Source organism: Mauremys mutica, chromosome 4 (genome assembly GCF_020497125.1).
Source record: "Mauremys mutica isolate MM-2020 ecotype Southern chromosome 4, ASM2049712v1, whole genome shotgun sequence".
NCBI classification, from domain to species: Eukaryota; Metazoa; Chordata; order Testudines; family Geoemydidae; genus Mauremys; species Mauremys mutica.
Window position 1 is genome coordinate 53813780 of NC_059075.1, and position 26535 is coordinate 53840314.

The 26535-nt window shown below is 40.6% G+C and overlaps 1 long non-coding RNA gene across 1 annotated transcript in view; it reads right to left on the minus strand.

Moving 5' to 3' along the window:
• Positions 1-4746: 4746 nt before the first annotated feature.
• Positions 4747-26535, minus strand: part of LOC123369849 — a 47143-nt gene continuing 25354 nt past the window's right edge. Inside the window, exons 3-4 of the long non-coding RNA XR_006579156.1 lie at positions 21661-21807; positions 4747-4785 (exon numbers count right to left, since the gene is read on the minus strand). This is a non-coding gene — a long non-coding RNA (uncharacterized LOC123369849). The remainder of the gene's footprint in view (positions 4786-21660; positions 21808-26535) is intronic.

Below are 26535 nucleotides of genomic sequence, written 5' to 3' on the forward strand. Positions count from 1 at the left end.
TCACTCTTTTGTCCAGTTTGGGCTCTGGTCTGGTTCTCACATAACAGGTAATCAGCAGACAATGGGTTTCTCCTCAGGGTGCAGCTTCAAAAGGATGGGCCCAGAGGTAGGAAATTGCCTTCCTCTCCTCCCAAGTATTTCCTAGGAATGCCACTTCACTTTGTCTAGCACATTGTTTATGTCTTTGAAAATCTCCCCCTGGATCTATAATACATAATGGCTGATGTCTGTTTTGACACTCCTACCCAGGGATGGGCAGAAGAGGGATCATTTAATAGTGATTCAGCCTCAAGTACAATATATCACCTTCCTCACAAATGAAGCTAAGTGTCAAGAGATTGGTCATGCCTATATATTGTAGGTACAAGACTAAATCACACAGTCCTTAACCAAGGGACACACTCACTCACATCTATGAGATATGTGCAAGAAGAAAAAGATTGTATTCATAGAGGTGCTTTTTTTCACCACCCCTCTGAGGATAGGGGTTGCAATTTAACACTCTTTTATACCCATAGTAATGGAATTGCACCATCCTCTTAAGATAAGAGAGGACAATTGTATTTTATGGTCAGAGCTCTGTAGAAGCCCAGCTGCCCAGGAGGATGTGTCAACCAGAATCCATTCAGACTAAGAAAATGTCTCCAGTCTGGGATTCACCTTTACATGTAGCAAGTTATTCCAGAGGAAAATGCAGAGTGAGGGAACATTCTACCTGGCTCACACTTGTTGAAACATTGATACTGAAGCCTTTTCATTTGTAGTATTTATAAGAAAATATTAGATTGGAATTTCTTGCCTGCACTATATGGATTCTAGTTGCTTCCCAAGTCAGTCTTCTTCAGAATACTTTGATTGTTTTGTCCTAGCAGGATAATGTGATGGGTTGAAACCCCCTCCTTCCCCTGCCCCATCCTGGATGCCACCTGATGTACTGGGATCCCACTAGTTCTGCCCGTTCCACCAGCCTGAGTTTCCTCACCATGTCCTAGCTGTTCCAGGCCCTCAAGCCTTCTCCAGCACACACACACAGGTAGGGATGCACCCAGCTGCAAATGGACACAGAGACACTGAGATCAGTTCGGGAGGAGTCAGCTCGGGGATTCACCCAGCGCTCATGTGCACACCCCCTTTGGGAGTAAACCCAAAATAATATTGTCTTGCGCTGTATAGAAAAATCTGCACAGCACAAGCTCATAAAAATCACTCTCTCCCTCAATGTGGAAAGAGAGATGCACAGCTTCTTGCCCCCACCAAATTTAAATTGCACAAACTGGGTTATGTTATAAACAAGAAATAAGTTTAACAACTACAAAAGGTAAATTTTAAGTGATTATAAGGGATAGCAAACAGAACAAAGCAGATAACTGAGCAAATAAAACAAAACATGCAAACTAAGCTTAATATACTCAAGAAACAGGTTACAAATTGTAATTTCTCACCCTAAATGTTGGTTTAGGCAAGTTGCAGAGTTTCTGTAGCTTAGAGTTCCAGTTATTTTTCTTACAGACTGGACCCCTGTCTCAGCCTGGACTCACCTCTGCCTTTCCCTTCAGGTGTTTTTTAGCCAGGGCCGGCTTCAGGTTTTCTGCCACCCCAAGCGGGAAAAAAAAAAAAAAGGCGAGACAATCAGCGGCACTTCAGCGGTAGCTCAGTCGTGCCGCTCCATTCTTCAGCTGCAGTTCGGTGGCAGGTCCGCCACTCCCTCCCTTCCTCTTCAGCGGCAGCTGAAAGAGGAAGAGAGGGACTGAGGGAACCCGCCGCCGAATTCCCGCCGAAGACCCGGATGTGCCGCCCCAATAGCAGACGGAGTGCCGCCCCTTTGTACTGGCCGCCCCAAACACCTGCTTCTTTAGCTGGTGCCTGGAGCCGGCCCTGTTTTTAGCAGTCTTCCTTGCTGGGCAGGCAATGGAGGAGACTCCTGAATGCCTTCCTTCCCAGCCTTAAATAGAATTTACATAAGGCAGGAAGCCTTTGTTTCCAGTGGAAATGTACCAGCAGTGTCCAAGGTGGTATTTTGTATCAGGTGATATTATCACATGACCTTGCAGTGTCAGGGCAACCATGAGACAAGGTTTATTTGCAAAGTCCACAGGAAGGAACTCTTGGGAAGATGGGGGATCCACATCTTTGAAAACTCATTTTCTTTACCTAATGGCCCATTAAGGCTAATTGCTTACTGTCTGGTGGGCATTTCCCAAGCACACACCCACACAATTTTAATTGTTACATAGACAATATTCCTAACTTTAGATAGAGAAATGATACATGCATACAAATTGGATAAACACATTCAATAAATCATAACCTTTCCAATGATACCTTACATGACCCATCGTGCATAAAACATATCTTGATTATGCCATATTCATATCATAACAATATTTGGATGAAGAAAATTGGGTGTAAGGTCACAGATAAATTCCTATAATACAGCCCGCTGCCATTCAATCAGGGAGGAGGTTTACATAAAACAATGTCAAGAGTTTTCTTGTTTTTGTGGTGTATGCCCTGTTTCCCTCTGTCCTGCACTCTCTCTTCTTCTCCCTCTCTAAAGTTGTCAGGAGTCCAGATCAAAACTGAAATTTGGTCAAAAGAATAGAATATGAAGAGGGACTTGAAGGAAGTGAGGCAGATTGCTTAGTGTCCTACAGCAGGAAAGTCAATACAGGCATAGGGGACAGTGTGCGAGAAAGTGTGCAGGTACTTGTGGAAAAATAATACAAAGGGAACATGAAGGGAAATGGAGTTGGTGGTTAGGGCTGAAATGGTAGGAGATGAAAGATGAGTGAAGCCATGGGCAGAGTTGTACAAAACCTTGAAGATGAGGACAAGGGGTATGAATTGGAAGAAGGAATTGTTGCAAAATCAGTGATGCCTGAATAGCAGAGTGATACAGTCAGAGCAGCAACAGAGGAAAATTAGCTTAGCAGCAACATTTTGGGTAGATTGAAGAAGTACAAGGCCTATCTACCTGTCAAGTAGGGCAGAGAGTAGGAGGTAGCAGTAGTCTAGGTGGGAGATTGCTAGGGTTGGACAAAGATGTTGGTAGTAGGGGTGAGAAAAAAAGAGATAAAAAATCTGGAGCATATTTGAAGTTGTTGAATATAGGGCAATGCAAAATAGTTCATTGGGAAAAGTTTTTGAGACTAAATTTGTCTGTTTTTTAAAAATGCCAAATTCTTGTCTGTTTTGTTCTCTCACATATAGAGCTCGCAACAAACTACATGAAAAAAGATATAACCATTTGGCTCATCTCTACATTCTGAAATTTTAAAAGCCTCATCATTTTTCAGCTATATTTTAGAGTTAAATTAGTAAGCGGTTATTGTCTTTCTCTATTTCAGAGTGTGAGTCTGCGACCTTGTAGTTTCTTTGTAGTAACATGAAACGCTGGGAGGCGGAGGGTGTGGGAGGCTATACAATCCTGCAGATATCAGCCATAATCCACATAAGGTTCTCAGATACAGCATTTGCATTGATAGTGTTCCATTATCAAATATGCTTTCAGCAAACTTATGATCTAGATATATAAGACAAACAAAATGTGATAGACAAGAAGTAAATAGATGTGGAAATGAAGCACAGAGATTATGTAGCAGGTTCCACTGGTCTGGGGTGGACAGTAATGACAAATGTACACAGTGGCTAAAACCTCAGATGCAATATATAGTCTTATCCTAGGTGAATATCTGACAGGTAGCAAATAAGTGTCACTACTCTTTGGCAGCACTTGACTAGATTGTCATGGAAATAAAGTTCTATTGAATTGCATTAGTTGACACGCCCTGATTCACATAGAAAGTCCTGTGGCAGAGCCAGGAATTAAATGCAGATCTCCTTTACTTACAGTATTTCAGCTTTTCTGCTTCTGACAGACATGGAAGTACATATGTGCACAAAATAATTGAGGAGAAAATGTATTTAAACACTTTAGATTCTCAAAAAAAAGTTTGATTAGCATTTGGAACAAAAGTTCAGGTTGATTCCTATTTCCTCAACACTCACACAACCATTCCTGCTAAGACTGGCTAAAACCATGTCGCCTTTTGGAGATCCATCATCTGACACTAAAATAGACATCCAGATCTGAAGTTAGGTACTTTGGAGAGAATACAAGAATCTTGATGAGCAGTATTAAATAGTTCAGACTGCAGCAGACCTCAGTTACATTACTTTTTATAAGTAAGCTTGAGCAGATGTGACAGTAGAGACTTTCCCTTTATTCACTGCTAAGAAAAAATGTATTTACTGTATTCAGCAAGACATGGATTTCTCCATGTTGTCCTAGCCATGTATTGTACTAGCTGGTGCAACAGCACAAGGGAAGATGGCACATAAATGAGTTAATCTCATGGACTATGGGAACAGCTGCTCCTCATACTAACAAAATTTGTAAGTGTCACTATCAGCATGCAAAAGATCCCTCCCCTTAGCACTGTTGCTTCATGTGATTGAAAAGGGGGTTCACAGGGTGATGAAATAATGAGGAAAATGTCTTATTTCAGCTCTCCTGCCATAATACAGTCTTCTCAAGATATCTGATGAAAAAAAAAAGTTTGGAATTTTGTCACTTCTCATCAAATCAGCTTTGATCTCCTGGTCTCTAATTCTGGTTTTAGCAAAAAGTAGTTCTAGATACATACTCTCTATATCAATGTATATGTTTGTATATAATACACACAGAGAGATGAAAGTATTCTAAAGCACCTGCTACCTACTTCTTTCAGCTGATGAAGGTTATGACAGCTTTGGGTCTTGTTAGTAGATAGATCATTTTCATCTCTAGGAGAAGCAAAGGGATTGTTAGAACCAGAACAGCAAGAAATTCTTTCAGTCCATGTGGCTTTGTATAAACTCAATGGAACATTAAAAACTGGCAACTTCAAAACAAGCAAAATCATATCAGTGGCAACACCCAATACCCAGCTGCTAAGATAATTTTCCAAATGTTGCTCTCAACATCACACTCTTTATGAATTCTCCAGTGATTCCCCATTTTCTACTGCATCAAATTCTTATCCTCACCCTCAAGCCTTTCACAACTCTTTTTTTATACTTTCATCTCTTATTCCATCTTTCTGCCAATGGTGCCGGGCTCAGACATCTATTATTTGTTTCTCTTAGAACACCTTCATACTTTCTTCCATTCTATCCTTGATGCATGGTGCATTGTTCCCTAATTAATCAATAAGGCCACATTCCTTCTCCTTCAGGGAAGAAGAGTATAGACGTATGGGCAAGAAAGACAGAAAGACATTCTAAAGGACAGAGCAGAAAGGGGTGGGCTGGCCTGGATCATAGCAGAAGGGTCTTTAACCATTAGATAATATTCTCCTCCAGAACCTGGAGCAAAACCTAGGATTCCTGAGTTCCAACATTCCTCTGCTGTCTAGCAAATATCTGTGAACCCCTCCAACAAATTGTGTTAGGGTACGTCCATACTACCTGCCCGGGTCGGCGGGTAGCGATCGACTTCTCGGAGTTCGATATATCGCGCTAGACGCGATATATCGAACTCCGAACGCGCTCCCGTCGACTCCGGAACTCCACCACCACGAATGGCGGTGGCGGAGTCGATGGGGGAGCAGCGGACTTCGATCCCGCGCCGTCAGGACGGGTAAGTAGTTCGAACTAAGGTAGTTCGAGTTCAACTACGCTATTCGCGTAGCTGAACTTGCGTACCTTAGTTCGAACCCCCCCGCAGTGTAGACCAGGCCTTAGTTTCAACTCCCTCTAGTGGCTAACCCATACAGAGGATAATAGCCTACTACCAGTAACCAGTTATTCTATTAGCTCAAGTGGATTAAGCTATAGTTTCAATAATTCCAAACCCGTAGATGACCTATGTGGGGTTCACTTCCACATGATGGAATTACTGCTTAAACTTAAGCCAATTTTACCAAAAGTGGCCACTGCATGTCCCTCATTATCTGTGTGCCCAACTTGAGACAACTGCGGCCTTATTGGCAGAAATGCTGAGCACTCACAACTGCCATTGAAATTGATTGGAGTTGTGTTTTGAACATATAAAGCGCTAACTACTCTGAAAAATAAGGCCTTAATACATCTCAAGATAGGCACCCAAAATTAGTGGACACTTGACAATGTTTACTTTAACCTCTTTCTACCTCAGTTCCCCATCTGTAAACCAGGACTAATAATACCATCTCACCTCAGAGTCTGTTGTGAAGATAAATTCACTGATGTTTGTGAGGCATTTAGATTCTATGGGAAGAGTCCATGAGTAATTCATAATTTTGTGTTGGTTGCATGGTTTGGATGGTGTAAATTAAATAAGGCCTGGAATCACACACTGAATTATGAGAACAAAAATATTGAATAGCTCCCTATTCACTGAGCGTTGTCCATCTTATGCACTGAATGAGGAAGGGGCTTTGTGGAAAAAAGTATGTGATCATGTAATTAAAGGCTGTATCATAATGCATACATACCTGGTCAAATTAAGGCTGCATAGGCAACCTTAATTCTGGCATTTTAAGTGCTTGACTTTGCAACCTTAATATTCTTTTAACATCATTTTGTTGTACATAATTTAAAATCAAATAGTCAAGTCAATGGAGCTCTGTGGATTTTCACCAGCTAAGGATCTGGACCAAGTACTAAATTCAGCTCTGGCTTAAATATGTCAACTCCATTAGCTTCAAAATTGTGCCTATACATCTCTACATTTTTAGTCCAAAAACGACAGACGTAGCATATCTTTACAAGCCTAACCTCTCAATCACCTGCTCATTAATTTGCCTTGTATAAAAAAGGTCTGAATAATACACAGCTCTGTGGTACAAGAACAACCACAATATCCCATTGTATTGATGTTTGCTGCAGCAATGAAGTGAAATGCACTGATCATAAAAGCACAAGATATCTGTGATTCAAGACCATGGACAAACTGGGCACTAATGACAATAATTCTCACCTACTATTCCAAAGTGGGAGATACCTCTATGACCACAAGTATGGGCAAAACTGCAGAAATACGTCCATGAATATTGTTTTGAATTTTTATACATTTTTTCTTTGACTGTGTTTACACCCCTTTTGTTTTCACTTTCTACAAATAACCTAGTAAGCGCATTTATTCTCAGGAATGTATGCTGTGAGTATTGGAAGATATCTATGCAAAGCACATTTAAAATTTTAACCAAAATTGTTTGCACCAATAATCATAGTTTCACTCATCTCATCAGGGAATAGAACTGTGCATGAAGAATCTAAAGACCAAAAATTATCCAGATGAATTATTTGGTGAATTTTCTGAAACACAAATAAATCCAAGAAATTCATGTTCTGCTCATGAAGAGAAAAAAGAAGCAAAATTCGTCAAATAAATTAGTAACTGTAAAGTATTATCCCGCCTCTCTCCACAAATAAAGCTTTGAGAGGTTTTCTTTTTAACCAGATCTAGGTCCCAGCTTTCTTTCTTTCACCTTTATTACCCACCAGATGTCCATTATAGTTGGAGCTACACACAAAAGTTATCATAGTAATATTTGTATTCACATAGCAGCAGGTCTTGGAACAGAGTTCAGGAGTAAGAGAGATCATTTGTGCATGTTCACCTCCTGAGCTGTTCTGCAACTTCTCAGAGTGGACAGATGTGTAGGAGGTTTGCCCTTGAGCAGTAGGATGACCTGTTTTCTGACTAGATCAGACCACTGCACAGCCTTACATGACCTTCTCAGGCTTGTTTGGGGGCCCAGGAAGCCTGTATAAATTGTGTAGTCTGCATTGGATAGGGGCCGGCAAGCCAAAAGCAAATGGCACCTTTTTGTTTTAGACTAACTCATTCTCAAGAGCCTAATGTGTATAAACAGCAGTGTTAGTGTTAGCAAGTTTGTTGAATTTGCTAACCAGGACTTGAATATCTGGTTAATAGTTCACTATATTTTTATATAACAGATATCTGAATATAGATCCATGGATATTTCTGTTGTACATGATCAAATTCTTGCAGAAATAAACACTCTTCATGCCAATACTTGACTCACATTCTCAGATACGTTACTCAATTTCTGTAGACTGGTTCTCATTAGAAGTACTCCTATAGTCTCTTTGGATTGAACACAGCACAGGTGTCACTACTCCCACAGGAAAGGACCTCATGTAATTTAGTTTTCACTGCTAGCTGCAAATTAACTCTTCTGTATGAGTTTTCACCTTTTAAAATTTGTCATGTAATATTAATGGGCTCCACATACAGTCTGTCATTCAAAGCCATGTCTTGGCAAAAGAAAATGCCTAAATAATTCTTTAGATGCATCTTAATTTACATTCCATACTTCAGAACAATCAGAAACTGGAACAATGTAAGTACAAATATTGTTAGATTTAGTAGTGTTGTAACTATCAATGTATGCTTTTTTCTCTAAAATTGCAATCTAAATGCACATTCCGTTATTTCATTTTGGCTCAGACACTGCTTAAATCATGTCATCTCAGGTGATGTATATATAGCTACCGAGAGAGAGAGAGAGAGAGAGAGAGAGAGAGAGAGAGATCTTACTCTTTTGAAGACAATAATGCAAACAAAAATATCATTGACTGCAATGGGAACAGGATCTGGCTCATTATTTGAATTATACATAGCTGCTTCAGTCATTGTGGCTTGAAAACAGATATTTTTAAAAAAACATTGTTTAAATTGTTGAATATAGCATATGATGATTTTAAACAGAAAGAGACAACATGCCCCTGATTTTCTGAATCAGCTATTTTAAAAAAAATTGTATAATCTGGGGATGTTAAGAAGCTTATGCCGCCCTCTTGTTTCCCTGGACCACCTGCTATGGTGAGGTTGGATTTTATATATTTCTTGTCCCTTTGCTTTCTGATTAAATTCCACAGTATTCCATCTAGTCTCCCTTTTGATAGGTTTTCTTTATTTGTTTACATTAAAGCACAATGTATTTTTACAACTTCCTCCTTTTTCTTACATTACAAAAAGGGGTGGTTGGGGAATTTGTGCTATCTACAGTCAGATGCCTGTTGCAATTCATAAACATTTTATTTTAAAGTAAATTTTTGGCCACTCAGGATGTAAAACCTGTTTTGACTTTTAAGATGATCTGGAAATGTTCATGTTCAGGAGTTCCCATTTTCTTTCCTTTGTTCTTTTTAGCTATGGCTCCGAGCCAGTGGTCCAGTCTGATTGCCACTAAAGATAAAATCCTGGATCCAGAACAAACAACCTCTGACCTTTGGTGATGTTTCAGTCTGAATCTGAACTTCATGGCTTCAGACTTTTTCTAATTTCTTACCATCCCACTGAGTAGCACTAGTGATTAGATAGTGCACTTTTCTTAACAGTATATTCTTTGTCACTGTATTCTTTGTTCCAAAGCCATTGCAGCCAATGGAAAGACTCCCATTGATTTCAACTAGTCTCATATGCTTATAAACTGCTCCTGGTTTTATGATTTGACATTGGAAAGTTTGATGGGGGCGGGGATGGGATCCAAGGAGATGGTGCAGAGAAGCCACTTGAGTTCCTCCAGATTCTCCTTCCCCACCTTCACTCCTGCGTGGGGGAAGTAGCAAAAATATTACAGCTTGAAGCAGAATTAACTCTGTGCTGTGGCACCTTCTCTGGGTATTTCTACACGGCAAAGAAAAACCCACAGCTGTCCTGTGCCAGCTGACTCAGGCTTGAGGGGCTCGGGCTGCAGGGCTGTTTCATTGCTTTGTAGACTTCCAGGCTTCCATATTGCAGGGTCCACAAGTGCCCAGCAGTGAAACAGCCCTGCAGCCCAAGTCCCACAAGCCCAAGTCAGCTGGCATGGGCTAGCCACAGGTGTCTAGTTGCTGAGACTTAGTTTACACTATAAAGTTATGACAGCAAATCACAGCCGCTAGCTGACAGCTATACCAACAAACCCTCAGTGTAGACACAATTATGCCATTAGAAGCATGCTTCCTCAGCTTTGTTAACCTCATTCAGGGACGTGATGCAGCTATGACAGCAGAACCCCTTTTGTACTGGGTGCTATTCCAATATAGACTTTGTAGTGTAGACATGGCCTGAGTGTGGTTCCAGAGGCAGCCACAGATAGCAGAATCCCTGCAAGCATATCTCCTGCAGGAGCTGTGCCCTCTATGATGATGGGGGTTGGGCAGCAGAACAGATTCCCTCCAAATCTACACATATCTGGGAGGATCAGTGGCTTTTTCTACAAGGGAGTGGGGAGGAAAGACACTGAACCTGTTCTCCCCTACCCAAGGAATTCAAAGGAAACTCTACAAGTTTTAGCTCATGGAGTTGCTTCTCCCATTTTCAGACTATGCCCCAAATGGGGGAATGGGGGTCTTTTTTTAACATAAGATTTCACTATCATACAAGCGGCAAAGAATCCTGTGGCACCTTATAGACTAACAGACGTTTTGCAGCATGAGCTTTCGTGGGTGAATACCCACTTCCATGAAAGCTCATGCTGCAAAACGTCTGTTAGTCTATAAGGTGCCACAGGATTCTTTGCTGCTTTTACAGAACCAGACTAACATGGCTACCCCTCTGATACTTGACTATCATACAAGGAAAGATGGTAAATGAAGAAAAATCTGCTCTTGTCTTATATTAAATTCATATGACATTATTAAATGACATGTGCATGCTAAGTTTATCTTAATCTTTCCTTATAGTTTAGCGCTTTGTCTGGTAAATTAAAGCCTTTTGAAGAATCTTGTGTGGAGCTGTTTTACTTCTACCTTATGCTTTTTTATTACTTATTATCAGTGTTGTTATTTGGTTTTGGCCATAAACACAGTGGTACCACTTGCAAATGAACCCTGCATTCACTGAAAATCTAACACAACTATTCACTAATTAAAAAGATGACCAACGTGTTAGAGAAGCTCAGAACATGCTGAAATTATGTCATTTCCTACTAAAACCACTGAAATCCTAATTCTGCAATTATTCTTGCTATATTAATTCCAAAGAACCAGCATTTCTGTGACCTACACTAGTGCACTCATATTTCAGAATATTTTTACGTGCTTTATATAATGGATGAGATAGGACCTTGTTTCCCAGTAAATGTGTTCTTGTGTCAGAAAATATTAGCAATCCACAGAACCACTGGATTATTTCTTTTCAGTAGAAAAGTCTGAAATCACAATGTAGGGTTTCTTTTTCTAGCCACAGAAGATGTGGGAGGCTGGAACATTCCATTTTGGGCATGCCATACCCTGTCCTCCTTGTGTTTGCTAAGCAGTGAAGTACTACATCCTAGGATATGTCTGCACTTGCCTCCCAGCCCAGGTAATCAGACACACGCTAGCACTGCTTACGTTAACACACTAAAAATAGCATTGTGGGCATTGTGGCATGAGCAGTCGCGTGGATTATCCACCCAAGCTCAGATCTATGGGGTCAGGTGGTCTTTTACTGGGCAGCTAGTCCATGCCGCAATGTCCACACTATTTTTAGCAAGTTAGCTAGCATGTGTCTGTCTACCAAAGCTGGAGGTATATCTAACTTGGAGCTTGAGGTGTGATTCCCAGCACAAGGAGACATACTCGCTCTAGTGCTGATGGAGCTACCATGCTACCACCAGAGCGTAGCCACAGCAGTGTGAGCGGCAGGATGGGCTAGCCTCCCTATCTATGTGCTTGGATGGGCATATTATGGGGGCAGCTGGCCCAGCTCACAACTTGCACTGCAATGGGTACACTGTATTTTTAGAGGGCTAGCTCAATGAGAATTAGCGCAAGCATATTGCCTACTGCTGGGAATCACACCCCCAGCTTCAAGGGTACATGTACCCTGGGAGTCACGCGCCCAGCTTCAGTGTAGCCATATCCCTATGACCAGTGAGGTCAGCCCAAGTGCAGAGGTAGAGCTTTCATATCCCCTCATGATTATAAGCCAGCACTGTTTTCTCTCATTACACTTTGGGCCCTTTTGGACATCTTCAGACAAGCTGTTACCTTGGAAGCTGGAGAGCACCAGGCAGTCTCTTCTGAGACTGTTTTAACATTGAGCCATTACAAGTCACAATGAATCCTTGTTTGCAATGATCCTTATGTTCTGCTATTAGCCTCATTTGCCCCTGGGAGGAATGTCTCAGGATCTCTTTCAGGCACAGCTTTCCTGTGTGCTCTCTCAGCCTCTAGAAGAATGAGCTGATTTCTAAGTTTGCTTTTTAGTAAGCTAGTGAATTCTATTGCTCAGGAAGTAGAATATTGCTATCCCAGGCTAGTGTCAGAAATAGAAACTTCTGGCTTCTCCTCACCCCTTCAAAGCCATGTAGGAGTCACGAAATCTAGTAATAATGCCCTTATCTAGTGCTTTTCATCAGTAGGTACCAAAGTGCTCTACACTGGCAGGTAATATCATTATCCCCATTTTACAGCTGTGGAAACTGAGGCACAGAGAAGGGTACTGACTTGCCCCAGGTCACGCAGCAGGGTAGCAGCAGAGCGCAAACTAGAACCCAAATCTCCTGTGTTCCACTCTAGTGCGCTATCCACTAGACCACATTGCTTCCCCAGAATAAGTAAGCAGGGCGGTGTTTGGGTTCTGGGAACCTCTGAAATGTTTCTAAATGACACTAGTAATATAACCACACTATGGGGTGGCGGGACACTTTGTTCACTAATGTTAAGGCACCTTGAGGGGATTTTGCTTTTCTGTACAGCATGGGGCACTGGTCACTTGCTAGGATCATCTGGTATATCTTATCAAAGCAATTCCCTGTCATTGCAGGGGCCTTGAGGCACCTCAGTCCCTCCTCTTCCCTGCCTGTGACACAGCAATTTAATCTTCTCAGGGCTGCAATACTTTGGTCTAATTCTGATTGGGGAGGCTGGATGGTATTTAATGGCTTGTGATATACAGAAGGGAAGACTATATGATCTGGTAGTCCCAGTGCTGCCCAGAGTGGGGGGCAAGTGGGGCAATTTGCCCAGGTCCCCACAAGAGTTTTTCAGGGCCCCTGGAGCGGGGTCTTTCACTTGCTCCGGAGGCCCCGGAAAACTCTCGCGAGGCCCGGGCCCCCGGATCTTCTTCTGCTCCGGGTCTTCGGTGGCAATTCGGCGACGGGGGGTCCTTCCACTGCAGGACCCGCTGAAGTGCCCCGAAGACCCGCGGTGGGGAGTCCTTTCGCCCCGGGACCCGCTGCCGAAGTGCCCCTTCAAGATTCTCTCACAAATCATAGAACCATGGAATATTAGGGTTGGAAGAGACCTCAGGAGGTCATCTAGTCCAATCCCCTGCTCAAAGATGGTGCTATTGAACTGCAAAGTGCTATTAGTATTATTAGTTTATCTTTATGACCCCTACTTTATTACATGTGCTATCACTATCTAATATGTGGTTAATCATGCTCTCCTACTATTTTTGTGATATTATTCTATGAATGGCACAAATGGCACATATGCACATGGGTGTATAGCTATATAATAGATATGTGTGCTTGGCAGAGTAAAATCTTTATTTACTTTAGCATGAGGAAATGAAGTTGTTGGGTTATTTTCATTTTTTTATACAAGTGCATGCCATTTAAGTCCTACAACAATAAGCAATAGCGTGTATATATTGGCATACATCTGCTGCATATTCAGAAAGAATACGAATTTCATTCTAGTGACCTAGCTCTAGCTCTGCCCTGTTCCTGACTCCTCATTTTTTATTAATTACTTATGTAGACTTGCTTGATAACAACTAAGTGATGCTTTAAATTTGGGCTTCTTTAAAAGCTTCAGAAAGGAGCTAGCACATAGTCATTCAACTAGCCAGCATTTTTGCCTGTTAGCCCATGTGCCTCCAAGGCATCACTGGGTTGGATCACCAACTTTTTTCAGCAGAACAGCAGCTTTGCAGGCTGACAGTGTACTGCATCTGACAATGGCTATTCTCCCTGGCTGTGATGAAGGACAGAAAATGTTCATGTCAGTCCCACTGGTTTTACATTAAAATGAAACAAGACTAGAATTTCAATAGCTGAGTTCAGCAGTACAGTACTCCAAACTCCAGAGTAAACTGTCTTGATTTCAACTACAGAAATGTAGCAGTAGCAACAGAATTCTACAGACTGAATTTCAGAGGGTATATAAAGACTAGAGGCATGCAGGTAATAAATTCCTGCTACCAACTTTCACCTGATATTAAAAAAAATACCAGTTTTCATAGGCAGCCCATCATCCAGATTAGTCTCATGTTTTTGCTTCAGTCAGTGGCCATCATAGAAGATTACAGTGAATGAGCAGAGCACTGCCTCCTGGGTCTCAATCAGAAAAGCAGTCTTAGACTGTACAGCATTTAAGCATGTGCTTAGGTGCTTTTATGAATTGATACTTTAGTGTGCAATTGAGAGGGGCAGTTTGGTTAGAGGTGTTCTACCTTCCTTGCAAGTACTGGAAGATGGTTCTTAAAAATACTGCTATTGTCAAAAATTTAGAGCCTGATGCTGAAAAGGGAGCAAATTGTGAAGAAAAAGAAAATTGTTAATTTTGAAAATTTTCTATACAGATTTGGGAGGGTTCATCATATTATTATTATGGGTTTTAGTAACTGAAAACAATTGGCTGGTCAGGCAAAAGTGTTGGTTGCTGAAATTTTTTTTCCCCCAAAAGTGTTGTTCTCTTCTGTTGTTGAAAATAAAATCAGTTTTCAGGTTTTTAGTTTCTGACACAAAAACTGAATTATTTATTTTCTTTGCAAACTAACATTTCCTTTAGCCATTTAGACAACATAAAAATTCTTCCAGATAAAATATTCAAACAAAAACTGTTGACTAGCTCCAGCTCCCTGCTCCAATTGAACTCAACTACTCTAGTCACATGAGAAAAGATAAGCATGTACTTAAGTGTTTGCCTATTCAAATCAAGTCCTTAGGCGCTGATAAAGTAAAGCATTTAGCCATGTCCCTATTTCAGAAAATCATTCCTATTCAGGAAAACATTTAAGTAATAGCTTAACTTTGAACACATGTTCAAGTGTTTTACTTTCAGGTCCTTATCACATGTGCACACCGTGATTTTCAAAGCCTAATAATTCAGCCTAATTTCAACCAATTTTCATCAGAACAGTAAAAGACTCTACCCAGCAATAAAGCCCCTCCCTCCCTGCCAAATAACATTTTATTTCCTTAAGCTGTCTCCACTGTACAGCTGGTCAAGCAAAGGTATTTGCTATATCTATATATCTATAGATACAGATATATAATAGGGAAAGTGTATTTTTCCCCACTCTTGTTTGGAAAATTGCCTCACCCTATTTTGTCAAACCCCAAATAAAAAAAGTCACCTTCAGGCAGATGTTTGATCTGAAAAGCTTCAGCCCAAGAGGTAAAAATTTGGATAAATTATGTGTGAGGGCAAATAAGTGGTTATAATGGAAATATATGGGCAATCTTAACTAACAGTTGGGAGCATTTCCAGCTATTAAACCATCTACAAAAATTGGAATAGATTTGTAAATTATCAAGGATTCAAACCAGCAAAAAGCTGAGTTTCCCCAGTTACTACTGAAGATAATCACTGTCAGTAATGGGATTTGGAGGTTCTAAACATCTTGCACAAGGTACTCAGCATTTTGCAGAATGGCCACATACGCCTGATTCTTTAAACATCTAAATATGTGAACATCTTTATGCACACACAGGTAGGCTCATTTACAAATGGGACTATTCATGTGCATAGAGTTACACACAACTTTATATTTCTGCAGGATTGGGGATCTTAATGTTGTACATGTCAATGTAATCAAATTATCTATCAGTCTATTTAGGGAGGGAGGGAGGGAGAAAGAGGTTTTTTAATGACAGCTCCCTAAGGAAACAGTACAGAAGTATTTATTATTTTATACAAGCCAACATGTCAACACATTTTAGTTGAATCTCGGTGTATTTTTTGTCTAGCAACAAAAACTAGAGAATAAATTATTTATGACATTTGTAGCTATTTTAAGCAAGCTTGTTTTGCATGGCTAGCAATCTACAAATTAGTCATAAAATAGTTTGATGTAATTAGTATCTCTTGTACATTATAGATGCTCTTCATTTTTTCATGTCACTTATCATTCCCACTGTAACATTTCAGCTGAAATGTACTTAGTGTAGCATCCAGTAATCAGATAGTATCTGTCCACTGTGTGCAACTTTCAGATGTTCTGAAATATACCAGCTGTTAGAAAAGTAATACTTTACTTCAAGACCCACAGGTATATAGCAAACATATTTTGCTGTGCATAACATCTGGTACCTGTTTTTGCCAGACCACAGTGTGTATTTAATAATTACATCCTATCTTGCAGTACTTTAATCATATACATTCATATAGATATATGCATCATTCCCCTAGTGGATTTTACTATCAGAATGATCTGGCAATTTTATGTAACAGCAGATAAAGCCATGGTACCAAAATCTGTCATAAGATACATCTATACAACCCAAACAAAGTCAATATCCACCCAGGTGTAAGTGTCTGCAGAATTATTAAATATGAATTGCTGTGCATTGATAGCTGGTTGAAATCTTATCATACAATTAGCAAAAGCTCAAATGAATGGCCCACTCAACCTTGGCTAGCACCACAGCCAATATGGTAAATATAGGGGCCTCCGGCAAAACTGTTTCATTAAGGAGCATAGCTGCAAGGCCTAAGAATCAGGGCAGCTCTACCCTACCACTTAAGTCGAACTAACTTATGTGGCTTGAGGGTGTGAAAAAGAGATCCTCCCCACGTGACGCAAGTTGCAGTGACCTAAGTCTACATTGGCACTATGTCAGCTAGAGATGCTCTCCCACAGACAGCTTCCGCCTCTCACAGAGGCTGAGTAATTATGCCAATGGGAGAGCGCTCTCCTGTCAGCATAGAGCATCTTCACCAGACACGCTGCATCTGTGCTGATGTAGCACTTCTCCACACAGAGTGTCTTCTCCACACTGCTTTCTATAAACTCCTATGCCATTCAAGCTGGAGAGGAAAGGGTGTTCAAGACCATAGTTAGGGGGAGAAATAAGGGCTGGTCTACACTATGGCGGGGGGGGAGAGAGCGATCTAAAGTATGTGAATAACGTAGCTGAAGTCGATGTACTTAGCTCTACTTACCACGGTGTGTCAACGGGAGACACTCTCCCATCAATTTCCCTTGTACTTCTCGTTGAGGTGGAGTACCAGAGTTGACGCTAGAGCGATCAGCAGTCGATTTATCACATTTATACTAGACACAATAAATCGACCCCCGCTGGATCAATCGCTGCCCATCAATCCAGCTGGTAGTGTAGACATGCCCTAAGTCTTTTATTTGGAAGTGAAGTATGTGTCTGTAGTAAGAGGGGAATAGAGGATAGATGTTTCCTGTTAAACAGGAGGGGAGCAACTTGCAACAAGCTCTGGACAGGAAGACTTCCAGAGGGATAAATGGGGATATTTCTTGATCTCCTGTGGGGCTCCAATGCTGCAGAGCTCTCTCTCATCATAAAGCAGTTTGCAGTCTACACCACATGCTATTGTCACATGACCCATACACTTACAATGTGACCATGTGAGGAGTGGGTCCCCGAAGCCAGGCAGATATGACTCTATTGTCTGAACACATGACATTCAAATGACATTCAAATGTCTTTAACAAGCAACCTCTCTTTTTTTTAAACTTATAAGTGCAGAGACCTAGCGGGGATCCTCGAAAAGAGAAAACAGAACTGAAAACTGAGAAGAAATTAAAAAAAAAAAAAGTAGGGGACATAAATCAGAAGTGAAGCAAGTGTTGACATTACCCTCCTTTTTCGATAAACCTCTAGTATTTCAACATAGCCCAAGATCCTAAGCCCTTTCTGGAATTTCAAACCCTCTGGGTTTAACTGGACAGACCCAGTATTTTATATGATGTTACAAGGTGCCAAGAACTTCATGAGTGTTGATACTAATAAAGCTATTCTTTTGCTCAAGTGAATGTTAATGATTACTTGTTCAGTATTTCATTCATATCACTATATTAATAGAAAAAAAATCCTCCATTCCAATGTCTACATTGCTGTTGAGTCAGAAGCTGTCAGGAGCAGCACCCCGCACACATTTAAAAAAGAAAAGCCTGCTTTCTACAGCTATCTCATAAACTAAAATCTTGCTATAAAGGTGTTCTGGCTTTTGACTATGCAAATACAATCACCTTTCACCATGGTAACTCCTAAGCACACAAACACACATGCAGGCACAGGGTAATTGGGAAATAGGCAGAATAATCCTTCGGGCTTAATAAACTGCTTTCTACAGCACGGGTCCAGTTGCAGTACCACAGCTCATTGCCTCCCATTTCAAAACACACACTACAGCCACTGAGCCCGAATGCATAGTAGCAGACTCTCTGAGACAATGGGCACTGATTCTGAGCTCGACTACACCAGAGTAAACCAGAAGTAGCCACAACTGACATCAGACAAGTCACAGTGAAATGAAATCAGCTGGGCTGACTTAAATTTTTTAAATGAAAATTTTTGCATTAAAAATGACCTATTTTTTAAAATAAGAAATGTTTATAAATATGTGTTTCTTCTAAAAGATTTTTACGACACTAGAAAATGTTAAATTTAGCTATTTTGAAAGGAGAGGTGGATTTTATTTTATCATTATTCCTTTTCTTTTCCCCCCACTTTTTTCCTTGGTAAAATTTAAAGAAAAAATAGTTAAGGGCATGGGGGAAGAAAATAGAAGAGGAAAGAAAAATGAAAATAAACTGAAAATGTGTTTAACTGGAATTTTTTTATAAAAGTTTTGGCAAAAAAGTAGAACAAACAAAAAAAAATCCTTTTTGGAACTCATGGAATAAAAATGTCTTCAAAAATTTATGGAAAACATTTTATCCATTTTTTGGACCAAGTTCTAGAAATTCAGTTGGCGTTCAAAAGCATACTCACTGTATGTGACAATACATGCCAGCCACCTGAGATTACAATCTGTTCCTCCACAAGGTCTCAGTGGACAGAGTGGCTATTGGTATGGTAAAGTTGAACTGGACTGGCAAAATGTTGGTAAATGGCAACCCACTGAATTGAGTCAGTTTTCAGAAGTTAGAAGATTGCAATTAAATAGATGTCACACTTTTTCCCCCTGCTATCAAGCTCTGATCAGGTGTCACAGTGCTACATATGGAGAATATTTTTAGAAATCCCAGTTCTTTCACCTTTGAGTTTCTGCCTATATGTGTTTATGGAAATCAAACAAGATCTACTTTTTTATTTATTTAGCTTTTCTCCTACTTGGGGTAGCTCATGAGTTATGTATTTTATGACTATCTCAGGAGCTGGTTTTAAAGGATTTTAAAAGCCTTATCATTTATAAAATGAACTGAAATAGTGATCTGGCCTTGTTGACATTTTTAGATTCACTGGCCAGATCCTTAACTGGTGTAAATTAGCATAGCTCCAGCCAAGTTCCTGGCCCTAAAATATATAAGATCTCTGGCATGGCTTTTAGTCAAAGCCAAGGGGTGGCTAAGTGTAGAGAAGCACCAGGCCAGTGGGAGCAGTAAGAAATTTTGTCCCTCGAGACAACATACTGCCTTCTGGAGTTCACAGGAGGAATGTGGAGCTCACAGCACACAGGAGGAATGTGCACAGTGCTATACTCCTTCAGAGAGATTCTTTCATATGCCCAAAGGGCTCTGATAGCCAGTACAGAGGAGGTAGAGGCATGCCCCCCTCTCCTCCCACTTCTCTTCACCAGTAAGGTGACTAACACCCTAGGGCTGCCAGCTGGGAAGAGTCACTGCTTTCATGGTTGGCTCCTTCATGAGGGAAGCAATAGGTAATGGACTTCTTGCCCCTCCCTCAGCCCCACAGGGGTCAGTCACAACCTAGCCCGGAATAAGTTGATCTCATTTTATTTTTGCAGAGACTCTACAGTGCCATAAGCACAGCCCATGCATACAAGCTGGAGCACAAAGGTGAAAGAACTGCTGTTGTGTGTTTTAAATTTACTGCTTTCTCTGCAGTCCTGTGACACTGGATGACTGCTTGAAAGGGGGAAAAGTGATTGCCACATCCATTTCATTACTGAGGTCTCCAACTTCCAAAAACCATCCAGTGCAGCAGTTCTGATATAACAGTTTAACTCAGTCAACAGCTTCAGGGGATCTTAAGATCCTTTACCCTAAACATCTTAATGGCCTTTCAAGATTTTTCATCTGCTCAGAGGAGGCTGCAGGTCTATAACTCAGTCATTTCTCTTCCAGTAAGAATAGAACTTAGTAAAAGGACTGGGTGGTGAGCTAAGAGGAACCTTAAGTAGCCCCTCAGTGACAGTCACTAACTTTACTTAATAACTCACGTTTACTAGTTAAATAAGTTAGTTTCTTGTAGCTCTCTCTATCTTACTTATTTGTTAATATCTGAATGAACGGTAGAACACATTTTTAATCACCTTGCCTAAGAATAATCACAAAATGTAATTATACTTTAGAATACTTTTTAATCTTTGTTGACCTTAAAATAGAAAGACGTATTCAAACCATTGTCAGTAACTTTCCTCTCTCACCCAAAGACAGAGCTCTGATGACAATCCCTAAGGTTACTGTTGGTGTATAGGTTGAAAAGCTTTGCCTTGAAAATACTGTGACAGATACGGCAATGTCCTGCAATACCTTTGGGAGATCTTACTGTATCATACATATGCATCATTGTGGGCTATGAGTTGTATATAACTCCGTGAGGGCAGGTGACTGCAGCTCCTCCAGAAACTAAGAACAGTGGAGGGCTGATTAAGCAAATTCACTCAGGTTGTAACACCTCCAGGAAGCAACCACCACCTGGATAGGCTGGTATACACTAGTTCAAACTGGATTCTCCAGAAACCAACAGACGAAGAAAGATTTTTGGCATAAGTAGCCTGAGTTTAAACTGAGTCAGTCTTCTTTCTGATTCAGCAAATGTACAGAACTAGAGGCAGAGCACAATGCGGAACTAGTGAAGTAACTAAACATTTGATTAAAACAAAAAAATGAGACAAATAATTAACTTTTTTTCTTTTAGAGCTAAGTACTTCTCTTGCTAACATCCATGCAAATCCATTGAATTACATGTGGTTGTAGGAGTATTTCCAAGGGCAGAATTTGGCCTGGGGTCACTTGCCCATGGTGTTCAATTAATTAGAATGCAGAGTGTATTTAACATACTGTGAATTTTTATGATTATTTGGTAGTTTGACTTTATACACAGTGCCTGATTCTCCTCTCATTTACACTTGTGTAAATGTGGAAGAATTCCACTTACAGTAGAACCTCAGAGTTACAAACAACTCAGGAATAGAGGTTGTTTGCAACTCTGAAATGTTTGAAACTTTGAACAAAATGTTATGGTTGTTCTTCCAAAAGTTTACAACTGAATATTGACTTAATACAGTTTTGAACCTTTACTACACAGAAGAAAAATTCTGCTTCCCCTTCCCCCCCCCTTTTTTTAGTAGTTTACGTTTAACACAGTACTGTACAGTATTTGCCTTTTTTTTTTTTTGGTCTTTGCTGCTGCCTGATTGCATACTTCTGGTTCTAAATAAAGTGTGTGGTTGAATGGTCAGTTTGTAACTCTCAGGGTCTACTGTATTTCAATAGAGTTACTCCAGTTTTACATTGGAATAACTGGGCAAAATCTAGCCGCATGTCTGATCATGTATATTATCAGTATTTCTGAACTGACTTACCCATTAAAAAATGTTCATCTTATTATATTACCCAGTGTGTATCTTCAAGATCAGGAATTCTGTGGATCAGAGTTTGATTGCCTTCGAAAACAGAGAGGGTAGCGAGCTGCTGTCTTTTACTCAAGTGTTGAACCTCAGACCTGCCTCCTGCAATAGAAGAGTGAAAAAATATTCAAGCAGACTATTGTAGAGTCTGTAAGAAAACATTTCTGAAAGATTTTATATGACGTAGGACATCTTGGGCTCTGCTGCACCTATCTAATTGATGTATAAGGACTGAGACAAGCTGTGTTAAGTGAACAGTCCAGATTAATTCCACTTTGACATATACAAACAAATGGCTATTCTGTTAACAAGATGAAACTAGAAAGCATAAACATCAGACTTTTTGTATACACAAGATGATATGACAGACAGAAGAGCTGGTGAAGATGTTCCAAATTTTGAATTTTCAACTATATTTCTTTTCAAAAATTCAATTTTCAATTAAAACCAGAAAAAACAGAAATGAAAATTTGGTAGGATTTTGATGAACTGTAACGGTGAGTAAGTACCAAGGGCCAGACTTCCTTCGCTCTGTGCTGATTGACTGTTTTCTCCAACCCTCCCTCTTCCCCTCTGCTTGGCTCCACACTTGCCTCTCCAACCCTCTCCTCTCCTGTCCTATCCCCCTCCTTCCCTTCTCTTTCCATTTAGCTGATCCCCTCCTAACTAACAACACACCCAAGGGAAAATATCATGGGACTCATATGACATTTGCTGCCATCATATTGTTCTCTCTGTTTGTGTGTACTCACTCTGCTTGCAGTGTGTACTGCAAGGCAGCCCCTCCTGGGACACCATCCAGCAGCGGACTGAATCTTTCTTCATCTGTTGGTTTCTGGAGAATCCAGTTTGAACTAGTGTAGAGGATCCCCACTAGGTCTCTGCATCAGCATCCCCTCAGTCCAACCATAAAGAGAGCACCATCTCCTTTACTGTCCAACTCAAAGTCCACCCTGGGCATAATTGTTTCACATACTGTACACATACACTAGTCTGTAGAATCCTTAAAGTAAAACTGTTCTCCCAATTCCCACATATCAAGATGCAGCAATTTTCCATTCCCCTCTCCAGGGACATCATTTCCAGGTCACCCACCTGTAAATCCATTAACACTGGATTCCCAGATCTTTTCTGCGCTTGTTCCAGGATTCCCCTGCCACACCCCACCTTCCAGGCTATCCACTTGAAAGTGACCACTCCCATAATTCTTGAACCCAAAATACAATCCAATCACTCATCCCTTTTCAACCTGCCAGCACTGGATCTCCATGTCAGGAAGGTCAGAAGCTAAAACAATAGAGCTACCAAGGTGCACGTTTGTATTTCATTGTCCTGATGTCAGTAATCACATTTGTTGCATTAATTTAAATGTCATTCTCGTGACTTTTTTTGTGTATTTTTCTTGAAAATTTAATAATTTTTTTAAATGATTTGTGGAGAATTTTTTCATTTCTTTTCCCACTAAGGATGATTTTATTCCTTTACTCTAACTTCTTCTCACTTAAGGTTATTTATCTATTTTAGTACATTCATCCTCATTATAACACCACTCTGGGGCTCTGAGTGTTAGAAGGAGGTGTTATAAGACGAATGAATATAATTAAGTAAAAGATAAATGCATACTGTGCTCATTAACAGCAAGACACATACAAGGAAGCTGCTATTTTATATAATTCCCCTCTTCATATTTAAAAATAAAAAACCAGGAACTTGCTGGAAAAGGCTTCCTTTTAATATTTTCTCTCTCTTATCAGAAGGCTTTAATTATGACTTACCTAGTGTACTTAAGACTACATTCTGCCTTCTGCTTAATACAAGCATCTCTCATTGACTCCAATGGGAGCTGCACTCAGATTTCTTAAGACTGAATTTAGCCCTTAATGACTATCAGTTCTGCCTAAGTATTTTTGGATGAAGGATTTTGTAGCTATGACAGAGTGGGTAATGTCTGAACCAAATTATTAATTCAGTTTTGGATTGTAACCTCCATTTTGTATTAGCAGGACCGGCTCTAGGCACCAGCAAAGGAAGCACGTGATTGGGGTGGCAGATTTCCAGAGGCAGCATTCTAGCCATCCTTTTTCTTTGGGGCAGTTACACTCTCGGAGCTGCACCACTTAGACGGGCAAGGGCGCCGCACCCCTGGCCACAGCGGGAAGGGGAAGCTCCAGCCCCAGGATGCTGAGCTGCCAGGGCCCAGCCACTACCTGGGGAGGAGAGGGCAAGTCCTGCTGGGGAGCTGGGACTGCGCCACCTCATCTGCGCACTGACTGCTGCGCTGCCTTGTGCCACCCCTTATACTGAGGCTTTTCTGCATGGCTGGACGAAGGTGACATCATTCCCTCCGCTTCCAGCACCACCTGCAAGCCCGAGCCCCACCTGAGCTTGGGGCGGCAATTTTTTTGCTTGGGATGGCAAAACACATAGAGCTGGCCCTGTGTATTAGGACCTCCATTTTGTGCTATGTGATTAATACACATATAACTTTAATAGACTCATAGGACTGGAAGGAACCTTGAGAGGTCATCTAGTCCAGTTCCCAGCACTAAGGGCAGGATTAAGTATTATCTAGACCATTCCTGACAGGTGTTTGTCTAACCTGCTCTTAAAAATCTCCAATGATGGAGATTCCACATCCCTAGGCAATTATTCCAGTGCTTAACCACTCTGACTGTTGGGAAGTTTTTCCTAATGTCCCTTGCTGCAATTTAAGCCCATTGCTTCTTGTCCTATCCTCAGAGGTTGAGAAGAACAATTCTTCTCCCTCCTCCTTGTATCAACCTTTTATGTATTTGAAAACAGTTATCTTGTCTCCTCTCAGTCTTTTCTTCTCCAGACTAAACAAATCCATTTTTTTTCAATCTTCCCTCATAAGTCATGTTTTCTAGATCTTTGATCATTTTTGTTGCACTTTTCTGGACTTTCTCCAATTTGTCCACATCTTTCCTGAAATGTGGCACCCAGAACTGGACAGAATACTCCAGTTGAGGCCTAATCAGTGCGGAGTAGAGCGGAAAAATTACTTCATGTGTCTTGCCTACAACACTCCTGCTAATACATCAGAATGATGTTCGCTTTTTTTGCAAGAGTGTAACACTCTTGGCTCATTATTTAGCTTGTGGTCCACTATGACCCCCAGATCCCTTTCCGCAGTACTCCTTCCTAGGCAGTCATTTCCCATTTTGTATGTGTACAACTGATTGTTCCTTCCTAAATGGAGTACTTTGCATTTGTCCTTATAGAATTTTATCCTGTTTACTTCAGACCATTTTTACAGTTTGTCCAGATCATTTTGTATTTTAATCCTATCCTCCAAAGCACTTGCAACCCTTTCCAGCTTGGTATCATCCAAAAACTTTATAAGTGTACTCTCTATGCCATTATCTAAATCATTGATGAAGATATTGAACGGAAGCAGACCCAGAACTGATCCCTGTGGGACACAACTCATTGTGCCTTCCAGCATGACTGTGAACCATTGATAACTACTCTCTGGGAATGGTTTTCCAACCAGTTTTGTACCCACCTTATAGTATCTCCATTTGGTTGCATTTCTCTAGTTTGTTTATTAGAAGGTCATGCAAGACAGTATCAAAAGCTTTACTGAAGTCAAGATAGACCACGTCTACCACTTCCTCCACATCCACAAGGCTTGTTAGCCTCTCAAAGAAAGTTATCAGGTTGGTTTGACATAATGTGTTCTGGACAAATCCATGCTGTTACTGATCACCTTATTATCTTCTAGATGTTTGCAAACTGATTGCTTAATTATTTGCTCCATTATCTTTCCGGGTACAGAAGTTAAGATCACTGGTCTGTAATTCCCCGGGTTGTCCTTAGTTCCCTTTTTATAGATGGGCACTATATTTACCCTTTTCCAGTCTTCTGGAATCTCTCCTGTCTTCCGTGACTTTTCAAAGATAATTGCTAATGGCTCTGATTTGTCCTCAGACAGCTCCTTCTGTATTCTAGGATGCATTTTATCAGGCGCTGGTGACTTAAAGACATCTAATTTGTCTAAGTAATTTTTAGCTTGTTCTTTTCCTATTTTAGCCTCTGATCCTACCTCATTTTCACTGGCATTCACTATGTTAGATGTCCAATCACCACCAACCTTCTTGGTGAAAACCGAAACAAAGAAGTCTTAAACACCTCTTTCATTTACACATTTTCTATTATTATTTTCCCCCACTCATTGAGTAACGGGCCTACCCTGTCACTGGCCTTCCTCTTGCTTCTAATGTATTTGTAGAATGTTTTCTTGTTACCCTTTATGTCTCTAGCTAATCTGATCTTGTTTTGTGCCTTGGCCTTTCTAATTTTGTCCCTACATACATGTGTTATTTGTTTATATTTATCCTTTGTAATTTGACCTAGTTTCCACTTTTTGTAGGACTCTTTTTTGATTTTTAGATCATTGAAGATCTCCTCGTTAAGCCAGGGTGATCTATTACCATATTTCCTATCTTTCCTACACAGTGGGATAGTTTGCTCCTGTGCCCTTAATAATGTCTCTTTGAAAAACTGCCAGCTGTCTTCAATTGTTTTTCCCCTTAAACTTGCTTCCCATGGGATCTTACCTACCAACTCCCTGAGTTTGCTAAAGTCTGCCTCCTTGAAATCTATTGTCTATATTTTGCTGTTCTCCCTCCTACCATTCCTTAGAGTCATGAACTCTATCATTTCATGATCACTTTCACCCAAGCTGCCTTCCATTTTCAAATTCTCACCCAGTTCCTCACTATTTGTCAAAATCAAATCTAGAACAGCCTCTCCGCTAATAGCTTTCTCCACATTCTGAAATAAAAAATTGTCTCCAATATATTCCAA